Genomic DNA, 16,237 nt, shown 5'->3' on the forward strand with positions numbered 1-16,237 from the left:
AAACGTGTAAGTAGAAAATAAAAAGAAAAATTTAGACGAAATTAAAAACTCAAATCTAATGGTAGATCAAAGAGTCCCCGGCAACGGCGCCAAAATTTGATAAGCTCAAATTAAACCATGTAGCTACTCTCTCAAACAAGAGATCATTGTAGTACTTAGGGGTCGAATTCCTCAGAGACTCAAGATCAAACACAATGGATTATAGAGTTTTATGAATTACGCTAAATAAGATAATTTGAATTAAAAAGGCAATGCAAAATATTAAATTAAACTGTTGTGAAATCAGATAAATTAATTAAGGTTTAAGCAATTAAAAATTAGATCTAGAACTCTAAACTTTTGGTAAAATAAATCAGTTCTCACTGCAATTATTATCTAGATTTAAAAACAGAAAATCCAAATCTCTTTGTAAAATTCTAAGTTATAAATTAGCTTTAAGAACAGGTTTAGATAAGTTCACAAAATTATTAAATCAAATCTTTTTGCAGAAAGTAATTTTGCTCATCAATGGTTTAATCAGGAACTATGATAACAATTTTAGGTGATCAATCAAGAATTATTGTGAAGAACAACCAAGGATGAAGATCATAAAAGATTAAGAACCCTAAAACTAACAGATCTAATAAATCATAAAATCCCTAAACCTAACAAACAAATTACTCAGACATGTTTAATGAAGAACAAATCATAATTTCTAAATAATAAGCAATAGATATCAAAAAGTAAGAAAGGAGTTTAGAAATTCTTCTCTCTACAAAGGAGTTCAGATCTCTCTCCCAAAAGCTCTCAATATCTCTCAAAAACTGCTAGAAAATCACTTAAGGGTTTGTAAAACCTAAAAATACTATTTATATGTCCTAAAACACGTCAAGGACTTGTGTTGCAAATATGGAAAACTTTGGGTAATTTTGTAAAACTTCCAAAACTTGGCTTCTCTCGCAGACAAAACAGGGTGTCGACCGACACCATCACTCTTCATCGATTCCAAGTTCGTTTCCTTTGGATTAGTGGTCCAAAATGATCCAAATTACTCCACTTTGCTCCATCCATGCCAAAATCCTAGAAAACCTGTAAAGACTCAAAAACATCCTAGAAAACAAATCAAAAGACTCTAAAAGACTCCTTATATCATGGTTAAAAACCATAAAAACCATGATATATCAGTGATGATCTCACCATAGCTGATGGCTCCACTATGCCCATCACTCATACGGGTTTAGCGCTTCTTCCAACTCAAACTCGCACTTTATAATTAGATAAAATACTTTGTGTTCCCAACATACATAAAAATCTAATCTTCGTCTATCGTTTGTGCAATGCTAATCAAGTCTCGGTGCATTTCTTTTCTGCTTTCTTTCAGGTGAAGGATCTCAGTACGGGGATCCCATTACTCCAAAGTCGGACAACTAATGAGTTATATCAATGGCCGATGACGAGTCCTGCTGCTGTTGCGTTTCTGTCTGCTGCTAGTCCCCGACCAAGTCTTGTCTCTTGGCACTCCCGACTCGGCCATCCCTCCTCTACAATTTTAAATGATAATATTTCCTCCTTTTCACTTCCTTTTGCTTCCTCATCTCAAAAACATTTATCTTGCTCTGAATGTCTCATTAATAAAAGTCACAAACTTCCTTTCACTCACTCAACCATTGTCTCCACTCGCCCTCTTGAGTATATTTTTTAAGATGTTTGGACTTCACCCATTCTTTCTCACCAAAACTACAAATACTACCTTGTCCTCAGTGATCATTTCACTCGATATACGTGGTTATATCCTCTCAAAAGAAAATCGGATGTCAAAGAAATATTCATTACATATAAGGCCCTTGTTGATAACCGTTTTCAAACACGCATTGGTACCTTCTTCACGGATAATGGGGGCGAGTTGGTGGCACTAAGTAATTTCTTATCAACACACGGCATATCTCATCTCACATCACCACCCCATACTCCTGAACAGAACGACTTATCGGAGCGGAAGCACCGCCACATTGTTGAAACCGGTATGGCACTTATGTCTACAACATCAGTCCCTAAAGAATATTGGTCGTATGCTTTTGCGACAGCTGTATTCTTAATCAACCGGATGCCTACTCATGTCCTCTCCATGCGGTCTCCATTCCAGCAACTCTTCCACACATCACCAAACTATGAGAAACTAAGAGTCTTTGGCTGTCTCTGCTTCCCTTGGTTACGACCTTATGTGCAACACAAGCTTGATGATCGCTCACAACGACGTATGTTTCTTGGATACTCCTTAACTTAGAGTGCATATTACTGTCTCCATCCACCCACATGTCGAGTATATACCTCACGCCATGTTCAGTTTCTCGAGGATGTTTTTCTCTTTCGAGATCTCCGACAACCGCTAGACACATCAGAAATCGTTGCTCTAAATTTGGTCTCCTCGCCGGTTATGATCCCACTGCCTCCGATTGCACCATCACTGTCGTCACCGCCACCTTCACCAGCTCCCTCCTCTTCTCCACCTACAACCACACATGATTATCGCTTCACGTATCACTGTCGCCCTCGACCAGTGGACCAAACTCTAAATGGGCCTTCCAACATCTCTACGGCCCACACCCGAATACCAACACAACAAGAACAATAAAGCCTCGACCAGCCCAACAGCATTGCTTCCACCGCCTCGTCATCGTCTTCTCTGGCTACAACCTTGGGAATCCCTGGACTCGAACCTTCACAGCTCACCCTAGTCATCTACTCAGTTATCGTCCTCTCCCTCTCCTTCTTCTTCCTCTCTCTCTCGTTTGGAGCCTCTCCACCCGAAATTGCGTCCCACATCTCAGCAACCACCTCTTTCTAATGAGCCTACTGCTCTACCTCAGAATGAGTTGCGTCCCACAACTTAGACTCAACCACAAACAAAACCCCCACCACGCCGAGCTTGTACTGTACAACCACAGATCCAAACTAAAATTATTGAGCCACCACAAAATACCCATTACATGAAAACCAGAGCCAAAAATAATATCACCAAACCGAACACCAAACTCTCCCTTCAAGTTATTGCTTCTCCTACACTGCCAAAGAAACCGACCACTATTACACAAGCCTTAAGGGATCCAAATTGGAGACCTGCTTGCTCTCGTGAATATGATGCCTTGAATGTGAACCATACTTGGGACTTGGTTCCTCCCAATGCCGACCAAAACATTGTTGGATGTAAGTGGGTGTTTACTACTAAGTTTCTTGCCAATGGTGTACTCGATCATTACAAAGTACGCTTAGTCGCAAAGGGGTTTCATCAGCAGTATGGTAAAGATTATGCAGAGACATTCAGCCTTGTTATCAAATCCACCACGCTTCGTCTAGTTCTTGATGTTGATGTTAAGAAGTCATGGCCACTCAAACAATTAGATGTCAACAATTCCTTCCTCCAAGGTGAACTCACTGAGGAAGTTTACATGTCTCAACCTCCAGGCTTTGTCGACAAATATAAACCTCACCATGTCTGTCGTCTCCGCAAGCCTATCTATGACCTGAAACAAGCACCACGCGCATGGTACATGGCTCTCAAGCAACACTTACTTGAAATTGGGTTCATTAGTTCACTTACCGATGCTTCTCTGTTTATTCATGGTTTCGGCTCCAACATCACCTATGTTCTTGTCTACGTTGATGATATCATTGTCACCGGTAATAACTCCTCTGTAGTCGCGGCTGTTCTTTCTTCCTTTGCTCAATGCTTCTCCATCAAAGACCCAATAGATCTACATTATTTCGTTGGTATTGAAGTTTCACGGACATCCCACGATCTTCATCTCATGCAACGAAAGTACATCATGGACCTGCTTCACAAGAATAATGTGCACCAGGAAAAACCGGTACCAACACCTTTATTGGCATCTCCAAAACTCACACTGCTGACGGGTACTCCTCTTGATGATGCTTCCCAATATCGTTCAGTTGTTGGTAGCCTGCAATATTTATCCTTCACCCGTCCTGACATTTCGTATGTTGTCAATCACCTCTCCCAATTCATGCATCGTCCTACTACTGATCATTGGCAAGCGGTGAAACGGGTTCTTTGATATCTTGCTGGAACATCTACACATGACATCTATCTTTATGCTAATTCCCCTATCCTTCTTCATGGTTACTCTGATGCGGATTGGGCAGGTGATACGGATGATTATGTCTCCACAAATGGGTATCTCATCTACAATGGCCGCAACCCCATCTCTTGGTCTTCGAAAAAGCCGAAAGGTGTGGCTTGTTCTTTTACTGAAGCTGAGTACCTGGCTGTGGCCAACGCTGCTGCTGAGGTCTGCTAGCTATGCTCTCTCCTCACTGAGTTGCGCATATGCCTTCCCACGGCTCCAGTTCTTTACTGTGATAACATTGGAGCTACCTATCTATGTGCAAATCATGTGTTTCATTCCCGTATAAAGCATATCGCAATCGACTACCATTTTGTTCGGGATCAGATTCAATCCAACCAGCTTCGTGTCTCTCATGTCTCTACTAATGAACAACTGGCTGATACTCTTACCAAACCTTTGTCCAAGACGCAGTTCCAACGTGCGTGTATCAAGATTGGCCTCACCAAGCTTCCTCCATCTTGAGGGGGCGTATTAGAGTACAAGAGTAGAAGTATATAAGTTTAGGGATCTCTTTGTAAATACATTAACCCTAGGTTCCTCTGTTTTAGTATATATACTAGATTAAGATCCGTGCTAGACAGGTAGAGCACGGGTTGAAATTCATTTTATTTATATTGTAATTTTTATATAAAATATAATTTATGTGATTGTTTTTAAAAGTTTTTTTGGATAAGAACATTATGCAATAAAATCATATGCTAAATATGATAACTTGAAAAAGACACATATTTTGTAAGTTTTATATTGTTAATAATTCGAAATAAGTACCCGTGCTATAACACTGGTTAAATTTTATTTTATACAAAATTTTGTATAAAATTTATGTGACATATATGTTATATATGTGACATATATGTGAAGTTATTTCAATAATGTATATTCTAAATCATGACTTCAATGTTATTATAAGACATAATTTTGTAAATTTAAATTTAAATATTCAAATTTTGACATGTTACTCAGTAAAATTTTTAATTCAATAGAAATTATTTCTAAAGAATAATATTACTAAATCTTGAATAATTTATAGATCAAACAATTTATATTTGTTTTTAAAAATTCAACTTATCGTATATCCGGAAATAAAACTATTTTATAATTATAATAAATAATATGATAATTTATTTGTTTCACAAAATAGACTCATATATAAAAATAAGAGGTGAAGTATAATGATAATTAACAAATTAATATGTTAAGTTAGATATCAAAAGATTTTATTTGACGAATAATTTAATAAAGGAAATTAATATGGTAAATTAGATGTTATGATTCTTTAGAATATTCTCTTTAAGATTTTTGGTATAACCTATTTGTAACCAATTAATCTATCATTAATGTATAACCTATTTGTAACCAGCTTATTAAAATTATATAGTCTACAAAACAATATTGTATACTTCCGTTTTATTATAAAGGGGATGCCTGTAGCTACTCTCATTTCATATATACAATACAAACATTCCTTACACTAACTTCATATTCTTTTTTCTTTTATGAAATGTTAAATTAATTCATGATCAAAATATATGTACACATGTTTAGAAGTTTGGAGGAACTAAATATAGAGAGAAGGACCACACTTTTAAAACAGAACACTCCAAACCTCATGTTGCTAATGATTGAGTCTCGATCGAAACCATTGTTGAAGCAACATATATATTGCAATTACACAGAAACACAAAGATCAATAGAAGACAAAAAACGATGATACTGACCTTTAAAGCGACTTCATCATTAAAAATTTAGATGAAATTTTGAATCAGAGTCACTCTTTATTAAATGGTTAGATTCTGATCTCTTACGCCAGCTTCGCTAAGACACTGACCAGTTTGGTTTCCATTCCTCCATTAACTATATATGAAAAATACATTAGAGAAGAGAAGTAAAATTTCATATAAAAAAGAAGGCCTATACTTCAACAGTTCGAGAAGAAGAGTGGAAGAATACTAAGTCATCTACTAAAGTATCATCCTTTTACAATTAAGTTATCGAGTTTGATGTGTAGGCTTGAGCAAGAACAGCGAAGAAGGCAGCACAATTGGGATCCAAGTCAATGGCTTTGGAGTACAGTTCAACAGCAACATTGATCGAAGTCATCATCTAAAAATAGCTTTTGTAGCTTTCTCTGCCAATTCTTTCCCCAGTGATTCTTCTCTGAGAATTCGAGAGATTACGCTTAAGATAGAGAGACAGATTTATTTGAGAACGAGACCGATGATCATATACTCTTCACTTCCCGTTGCCGGAGCCAATCTCAAAATTCACAATTTCTTTTTTTTTCTGGAAATTGGTAAAGAGAGAAAATAAAAAGGCGGTTGTTTTTCTGAATCATTTTTTATATATAAAAAAGAAACAGGATCCACGTGTTTTGCCTCGGGTTGAAATTGTGATCCGATTTCCAAAATCACCCAACTCAAAGACAAAGATCCGCATCTTCCAGGTCGGTTCAACGATCGGCTCGGATTATATATTTTCTGCCTTTTTTTAATCGTAGAAAAAGTGTATTTTGTTGTAAAACACTGGATGGTGGACTCCATAACCGGGCCATGTACGACCCATACGTATACGGTCCATCGAACATAGGTTCATCAGCCATTACCTATTCTTAGTCGGTTTTAGTTTTTGTCTTTGCAACTCTATATATATGTAACCTCGATGAGATATTATGAATAAGAACAAGAGTTTTACTCCTTCGATTCTCTAGTTCCATAACACGTTATCAGCACGATCGTTTCTAAGATCCAGCTGAGTAAAACCCTAAAAACCCTAAAAACCCTAAAACCCCTAAAACCGCCGTCTCTCTTCTTTACCCTTACTCGAACCCTACTTCTCTTACTAGATCACGATAAACCCTTGTTCGTGACTAGTCCTTGTTCGAGATTAGTCCAAGCAGCCTGTGCTTGGATCAAAGTTCTATCCTATTCAAGTTCGAGGTTCGTGGTTCCGGGGTAAGCCCTGTTCGTGAGCGGTCAGAGATCCGTTCGTGGGAAGCTGTTGCGGTTCTGTTCGAGGTTCGTGGTCCATTCAAAGTTCGAGGTTCGTGAGAGATATCTGAGGTCTTTAGCTCCCAGATCAAAACCGGTCAGACCCCTATTGGTGTTAAGGTAAAATCGAAACCTATGGGACAATAAAAATCAAACTTGGACATTGAAAACTATTGAACCCTAAACATGCAAGTACACAATCTAACAAAGTTTAAATTCCCTAATTCCTAAAACTTAAAATCGGATTGTTTAGGGTTGTTAGATTGTCTTGTTAAATTGCACCAAAAATTATATCAAGCTTGAAATCGGATTGTTTGAAATTGTTTAAAATTATTGCTTGATTGTTTGATGCATAAGAACCTAGAACTTAAGTTGTTAAAATCGATTGTTAAATCTGATTGTTCTAGGAAGATTAAAAATCCGAAAATTGCATGCATCCTTGAAATTATTAATCGAATTTGGCATAGAATTTTCCTGTAAATTTCGGTTGCATAAGAACCCTAAAATCTTAAATTAAAATCGATTTAGGTGTTTGAGAAATTCAAACCCTAAAACTAAAACATTAAAATCGGAATTATTCTATGTTTGCATAAAAAAAAAATAGATAACTTCTAAATTAATTATAATCATTATCCTAAAGTTTAAGGAATATTTTGTTGTTATCTAAGTTAAGAAGAAAAAAAAGGAAAAATTCTAAAATTATCTAAGAAAAGGAAATTATTGCATGCCTTAATCTATTTGATTTTGTTGTCTTGTTTGCATGGATTTAAACCACGAAATTTAAGAGAGACAAGGCATGGTTCGGTCTCAAATACCGCATGACCTAAGTTTAAATTGATGGCATGGTTCGGTCTTAAATACCGCATGGCTTATTGTTTGAATGCATGGTTCAGTCTTAAATACCGCATGCTAATAATCGAATGTCTATTTCTGTTTATGCAGATGGCAAGGTTGAATAACCTAGACTATGCTGTTTTGGATGTCTCTGGAAACAACTACTTGAAGTGGGCATTGGACACCAAGATAAATTTGAAGTCAAAGGACTTGTTTGAATGCACTGAGGAGGATTACGATCCGACCGAAAAGAAAAAGTACAAGGCCATTCAACATATTCGCCATCACCTTGTTGAGAGTCTCAAAGACCAGTACCTCACAATAGAGAATCCTCTTGACCTTTGGACATAGCTTAAACGCAGATACGGACACCAACAAACGGTGCTCCTACCAAAGGCTCAATTCGATTGGAAGAACCTAAGGATCCAGGATTACAAATCCGTGGATGAGTATAACTCTAAGCTTTTTAGGATTGTCTCACTCCTTAGGTTGTGTGGTACTGAAGTCATGGAGAAAGAGTTGCTAGAGAAGACTTTGTCTACTTTTAGTACTCACAATATAGTACTTCAGCAACAGTACCGTGAAAAAGGTTTCAAAACCTATGGGGACTTAATCTCATGTTTGCTACTAGCTGAGCAGAACAATGAGTTGTTGTTGATGAATAGTGCTATGAGACCTCCCGGTACAACCCCATTACCGGAAGCACACAAGGTTGACGTGGCAAAGCAGAATGAGCCTAAACAGCCTAAAGAGCCCAAGGAGACTAACTACGTTCACAGAGAAAGACACTATGGCCGTGGCCGTGGTGGCAGAGGACGTGGTGGTCGTTGGGGCCAGGCAAGCCGTTTTGATGGTTACGGCCGTGGTGGTCGTGGCCGCGGTGGTAGGGGCCGTGGGTCCTTTAAACTGCAAATCAAGGCTAAATCGGTTTGTCACCGATGTAGTATGTCCAACCAGTGGGCTAAGAACTGCAGAACGCCTAGACATCTCATTGATGCATATCAAGAGACTTTGAAGAAGAATCTAGAGGCCAACTATGTGCATCTTGGTGGAGAAGAAGACTTCGACCATGAGAATGATGATCCACTAGATTTTGAGACTTCCGATTGTTTCAAGGAAGATAACTAATTTTAGTTATGGTTTTTGGTTTAATTTATATGCTTTCATGCTTTAATTTTATTCTATGTATTGGATAATTATTTTGGTTTAATTTCAATGATTTTATTTAAATTTTTTTTTGCTTATTTTATTAAAGTTTAAAATAAAAATTATTGTCATTATAGAAATGGCTGAGGATATGAGTGTGCTAGTGGTGGACAGTGGATCCAGCCACACAATTTTGAAAGATAAAAGATATTTTATAAACCTCATATTGAAAAATGCTAATGTTAGTACAATTGCGGGTATAGCAAATTTAATTGAAGGCTACGGCCAGGCACACATATTATTGCCTAACGGCACACATATAGAATTATGTGATGCATTGTACTCACCCAGCTCTAAGAGAAGCTTATTGAGCTTTAAAGACATTCGTTTGAATGGTTATCATATTGAAACAAAGGGTGAAGGAAGCAAAGAATTTTTATACATTACAGAAAATGTGAATGGCCATAAAAAGGTCCTTGAGACTATACCTGCACTAGCCACTGGTTTATACCATGCTAAGATTAACATGATAGAAGCTAACTTGGCAAAGCACAAAATGTTCAATGAACAGTTCACTCTATGGCATGACCGGCTTGGCCATCCGGTAAAGAACATGATGCGTAAACTAATTGATAGTTCAAATGGGCACAACCTTAAAGAAAGGAAAGTTATCCCTAAAAATCTCACGTGTGTAGCATGTGCACAAGGGAAACTTATAATACGGCCATCACCAGCCAAAGTTCATAAAGAGACTTTAAACTTGTTGGAAAGGATACAAGGTGATATATGTGGACCAATACACCCATCTTGTGGGATGTTTAAATATTTTATGGTTATGATCGATGCATCAACCAGATGGTCACACGTTTGCTTGTTATCCACAAGGAATCTAGCATTTGCTAGGATGTTAGCTCAAATTATAAGATTAAGAGCACATTTTCCAGATTTTCCACTTAAGACTATACGTCTAGACAATGCTGGTGAGTTTACATCCCAAGCGTTTAATGATTACTGTATGTCCATGGGGGTAAGTGTGGAACATCCTGTGGCACATGTCCATACACAAAATGGATTAGCTGAATCATTCATTAAACAAATACAGTTGATAGCTTGACCATTGTTAATGAGATCGAAGCTCCCTGTGTCGGCTTGGGGACACACAGTCTTACATGCATCAGAACTTATACGCATCAGGCCATCTAATGAACACAAATATTCACCATCCCAACTATTAACGGGTCATGAGCCAAACATATCCCATCTCAAAACATTCGGTTGTGCCGTTTATGTACCGATTGCTCCACCATAGAAAACTAAGATGGGACCTCAAAGGAGGATGGGAATATATGTTGGATATGAGTCTCCCACCATTATAAAGTATCTTGAGCCAACCACAGGAGATTTATTTAAGGCCAGATACGCGGACTGTCAATTTACAGAATCCGAATTTCCTATGTTGGGTGGAGAGACTAGCAAGCTGGTTAAAGAAATAACATGGAATCAAACATCCTTGAATTGGCAAGATCCTCGGACTCTAGCATGTGATGCAGAGGTCCAGAAAATTATACATTTGCAAAAGCTAGCTATACAATTGCCAGATTCCTTTGCTGACCCAAAGAGAGTAACAAAATCATACATACCAGCTTGTAATGCACCAGTACGTATTGATGTTCAGAAGGAACACAATAATCAAGTTGCTACAGAGTCTAAGCCACGTTTAAAACGAGGTAGACCATTAGTAACCAAAGATAAGAACCCTCGGAAAACCAAAGGTGCAAAACAGACCGAGGATAAGGGAATTACAGAAAATACAGACATGGCCGCGGCAAGTCCTAAGGTACCAAGTGAGGTTCGGGACGCTGAACCTCAAGGACCTGAAGGTATAGATAATGATGAGATCTCAATAAACTATATAATGTCTAGAATTAAATGGAACCGTAAAGATGTCGACATCGATGATATATTTGCATACAAGGTAGCACTTGAAATGAATGAGGATCATGAACCCACATCTATATTAGAGTGCACTCAAAGTAAAGATTGGCTAAAGTGGAAAGAAGCCATTGACATGGAGTTAAACTCTTTAAAAAAGAGAAGTGTGTTTGGTCCGATCTTAAGGATAACACCTGAAATTAAACCAGTTGGACATAAGTGGGTCTTTGTAAGAAAGAGAAATGAGAAGAATGAAATCGTGAGATACAAAGCACGGCTTGTAGCACAAGGATTCTCTCAAAGACCAGACATAGATTATGAGGATACATACTCTCCTGTGATGGATGCAACAACATTTCGGTACTTAATAAATTTGGCTATTAGAGAAAAACTGGATTTGCGGTTAATGGATGTTGTAACCGCATACTTATATGGTCCACTGGATAATGAAATCTATATGAGATTACCAGAAGGTTTTGAGCTCAAAGATAAGAGTAGTTCTCGAGAACAGTACTGCATAAGGCTGGACAAATCCCTTTATGGACTGAAACAGAGTGGTCGAATGTGGTATAACTGGTTAAGTGAATATTTAGCTAAAGAAGGCTATAAGAATGACCCAATCAGTCCATGTCTATTTATAAAGAAGTTTGCAAACAAAGGGTTTGTAATTATAGCAGTTTATGTGGATGATTTAAACATCCTTGGAACTTCTGGTGAAATTGCCCAAACAGTAGAATATCTCAAGAAAGAATTTAAAATGAAAGACCTAGGCAGACAAAATTCTGTTTGGGGCTACAGCTTGAGTACATAAATAATGGAATCCTTGTGCATCAAAACACATATACAGAAAAGGTACTCAAGAGGTTTAAAATGGACCAAGCTCACCCATTGACCAGCCCAATGGTTGTTAGAAGCTTAGACTTGGATAAAGATCCATTTGGTCCAAAGAAGGCCGATGAAGAAGTTCTCGGACCTGAAGTGCCATACCTCAGTGCAATTGGAGCGTTAATGTTCCTGGCTAGCCACACTAGACCGAACATATGTTTTGCCGTGAACCTCCTAGCAAGATTTAGTTCTTGTCCGACTATAAGGCACTGGAACGGTATTAAACATGTCCTGCGTTACCTACAAGGGACAGTAGATTTTGGTTTATTTTATACTAACTATAACAGAGATGGTTTAGTTGGTTTTGCTGATGCAGGTTACTTATCAGATCCACACAACTCCAGGTCTCAAACCGGGTACGTATTCACGCACGGTGGTACAGCAATCTCATGGCGATCCATGAAGCAGACCCTCGTGGCCACATCCTCAAACCACGCGGAGATCCTAACAATACATGAAGCCAGTCGTGAGTGTGTATGGTTACGGTCCATGACGCAACACATCCGGATCGATAGTGGCATGGACGACAATAAGGAAGCAACCGTAATCTATGAAGACAATACGGCCTGTATCGCACAGCTCAAGGAAGGTTACATTAAGGGAGATCGGACGAAGCACATACTACCCAAGTTCTTCTTCACACACGAACTACAAAAGGCCGGAGAAGTTCGTGTGATACAGGTGCAGTCATGCGACAACTCAGCCGATCTCTTCACCAAATCATTGCCGACAACAACATTCAGGAAGCTTACGCACCAGATTGGAATGCGGAGGCTTAAGGACTTAGAGTGATGCTTGGAACAGGGGGAGTAATGCGTGCTGTACTCTTTTTCCTTCACCAAGGTTTTGTCCCATTGGGTTTTTCTGGTAAGGTTTTAATGAGGCAGCATCCCCAAGCGCATTACAGGGATCATCTCCTTGCACATGCACGGTTATGTCATCCAAGGGGGAGTGTTGTAAAACACTGGATGATGGACTCCATAACCGGGCCATGTACGGCCTATACGTGTACGGCCCATCGGACATAGGCCCATCGGCCATTACCTATTCCTAGTCGGTTTTAGTCTTTGTCTTTGTAACTCTATATATATGTAACCTCGATGAGACATTATGAATAAGAACAAGAGTTTTACTCCTTCGATTCTCTAGTTCCATAACACAAGATCATAACCAGATGGTCACACGTTTGCTTGTTATCCACAAGGAATCTAGCATTTGCTAGAATGTTAGCTCAAATTATAAGATTAAGAGCATATTTTCCAGATTTTCCACTTAAGACTATACATCTAGACAATGCTGGTGAGTTTACATCTCAAACATTTAATGATTATTGTATGTCCGTGAGTTTACATCCTGTGACACATGTCCATACGCAAAATAGATTAGCTGAATCATTCATTGACAATGGTCGAGCTATCAACTGTAGAAATACATTTTGCCCTTTAGAAATACTAACATCCGGTGTTCGGGATGTTACCCTAAAAAAAAAGGTTTGAGAGAGAGAAACTTTCATCGGTGTTTTACTTTGACATCCGGTTCGCTCCGGCAAGGTAGTCCGGTAGTATAAACTGGCTTCAATCCGTCCAACACCGGCTTCTTATGCGTGGGTTTGGCTCGGGTTTTGTTTCCGTCAACGACCGTTTTCTTTGACGGTGATGGACGACTTTGCTTCGGGCATGAGTTGGCCCCCTCGGCGATTTCATGTTCCTGCTTCCGGCATGAGTTGGCCCCCTCGGCGATGTCATGTCCGGCTTTGCTTCTGGCATGCGTTGGCCTCCTCGGCAACGTTATGTTCGGCTTTGACTCCGGTAGGCGTTGGCCCCCTCGGCGACGTTATGACTGGATTTCGTCTAGGGTTTCACCATCCTGTTTCTCGGTGATTCATCTAGCTTGCTCCGGTTTTTTTCGGAAGTTATCCTCTGGTCAATTGATTCGGATGCTTTTGGTTTGGGTGATCTTAATTTTATTTCAATTCATAGATCTGATTGCATAATTCTTTGAGCCTCCTTTGTTTAAAGGACTTCTTTCGTTTTTCATGCTTATTGGGTTTGTTTTTAAAAAAAAAAAACGAATTGAGGTGGTGCTTGAAGTCGCCGTCGGTGCCCTTGGATTGATAACGAATTGAGAAATTTCTCCTTGCTGGAGCATTTCGATCAATTGTTTTTAGGGTTGGTGAAAGCTAAATCGGCTTAATCTCTACGTCGTTGGTTTTTCTGAGAGGCTTGGGAAGTTCTTTCATTCGCAGATTAGAAGTTGAAGTTTGTTAAAAATTGATAGAGTTCTCCAAATTATCCCTCATCGGATCTTACTGAAGCTTGAAGAATCAATGATTTTCAGCGGTTTCCGGTGGTTTGGAGTTCCTTCCGGTCGTAGATGGTAACCGGTGACGACATAATCTTTGGCTGTCCACGTCTTCACTTTTCTAAGTGTCCGACGTGGATCCATGATGACTCCTCAACAAGTCAACATCTCTTCCTTCATGCTTGGGTTTCTTTCTTGGATTGGGCTTTCCTTAGTTGGTCTAGGCCTTAGACCTTTTGTTTTGTATGTTTGTTTTTTAGTTACAGTTTAATAAAAAGAAAACTTAGGTTAGATATTAGGAAGTTTAAGGTGACTGGATTGCACTCATGGCTTCGCTAGGTGGCGCGTTAAGTGTAAATGTTCCTAGGATGAGGGTTAAGTGAGAGATTCGGTTTTCCTTATTCTATTAGGGTTGTTTTGTTTTTCTGTTTAATTTGGCTGTGCTCTTCTACCTTTCTTTGGGTTTTTAGGCTTCGTATGTACTGGCTTCTTGTTGATAATAATAATAATAATCCATTGAAAAAAAACAAATACAGCATCCGTATTTTGTTAAGATGCCGATGATGATACATTTTTTTGCCCTTTTCCCTTTAGAAAAAAATACATTTTACGAAAATGTTAATAAATTTTGTAAAATCTACGGTAATTACTAATACATTTAGTAATTTTTTTTAATATTTGTTTGTGCTCAACCATACCAAACAAAAACATTGTTGTGATTCAAATTGTGGAAAATAGGTTGTACTTATCTTGTTCAAAGTGACCCTAAGGTAAAACGTTTCTCATTTTTTTTTAGTATTTTCTAAAGATTAGCATGGTTTGGATTTAAAATAATATGTTTGTAAAATTGCGTTCTTCTTTTACTTATTATCATTATTTTTGTTTTTTCAGAACTACTTGTAAGAAAAACGGATGTTCATGAAATTATTTGATCTGAGCATCCACATTTTGGTAATTACTATAAACTCTGCAAAAATTATTTATGGCTTAAAAATTAGACAAAAATCGATAATGTCAGTGTTACTCTGCAAAAATTATTTATGGCTTGAAAATTAGACAAAAGTCTATAATGCCAGTGTTACTTAAGAATTGAACCTACTATTACCTAAGATTGAATTCACTATTACCTAAGAATTGAACTCACTATTATGTGGTGCTGCCAAAGCAACATAAATCGGAAATTAGACGACCAACATGTCTCCAATATTGGTATAATAATAATATGATTATTATTTTTTGGTAAACAACAGTTGTAATAATAGACCTAAAGTTATCATACTATCAACATCACAATATTGATTTTGGTATTGATTGTGGTGTCACTATTGCTTTGTTTCTCTCGGTATCAAAAACTAAACAAATTATCATTCAAAATTTTGTAAAATCTCAAATCTTACCAAAAATTCAGAATTGCATAAATAAAAATAAAATCAATTAAAAACTAAAAAATATACAAGACCTTTGTTTGCAAACTTAATTTTTAAATAGATTATTATTGTACTTAAGAATTTAGTTTATAATTTTACTCTTGAACTATAAGCAAACTTTTAGTAGAAAATGAAAATATTCATGTCTCCAACATTTCTCTCGCAAACTATACGCAATGTCGAGTCCCCGTAACCAAAAGAATTTCATACCATAATAGTACTTCGCGTCGAAACTCTATTATAGAGCAACATTTGTTCTAATACTATTCTATATTTTACTCTAAAATAGAAAAAATGATAGGATTGCTTTATATATGGAGCAACTTTATTTCTCACTTAATTTTTTTATACTAACTTTATTTTAGAGTTGAAACTAAAGCAATATATTAGAGGAAAAATAAAAATATTCTTTTAATGGTCTACCTTATTCAAATTTGTATTCTTTTAATGTTACTCACAAACATGAAACAGAATATTCATATCACCAACAATTCTGTTACAAAGTGTTTAATACCTTGTTGACAAAAAAAAAAAAAAAAAAGTGTTTAATACCTTAAGATGAAAAATCTGCAAAACTCAAGTGGAACAAATTAAGAACCTT

The 16,237-nt window shown here is 37.5% G+C and overlaps 1 long non-coding RNA gene and 1 pseudogene across 1 annotated transcript; both read left to right on the forward strand.

The window, feature by feature from the left end:
- Positions 1 to 11,893: 11,893 nt before the first annotated feature.
- On the forward strand, positions 11,894 to 12,700 carry LOC147945597 (secreted RxLR effector protein 161 pseudogene; annotated as a pseudogene).
- A 559-nt stretch (positions 12,701 to 13,259) lies between these two features.
- Positions 13,260 to 14,740, forward strand: LOC109132665 (uncharacterized). The gene is made up of 2 exons (XR_002037678.2): positions 13,260 to 13,784; positions 14,076 to 14,740. It is a non-coding gene; the product is annotated as an uncharacterized LOC109132665 (long non-coding RNA).
- The last annotated feature ends 1,497 nt before the right edge of the window (positions 14,741 to 16,237 follow it).

This window comes from Camelina sativa, chromosome 4, assembly GCF_030686135.1.
Source record: "Camelina sativa cultivar CO46 ecotype springtype chromosome 4, ASM3068613v1".
NCBI classification, from domain to species: Eukaryota; Viridiplantae; Streptophyta; class Magnoliopsida; order Brassicales; family Brassicaceae; genus Camelina; species Camelina sativa.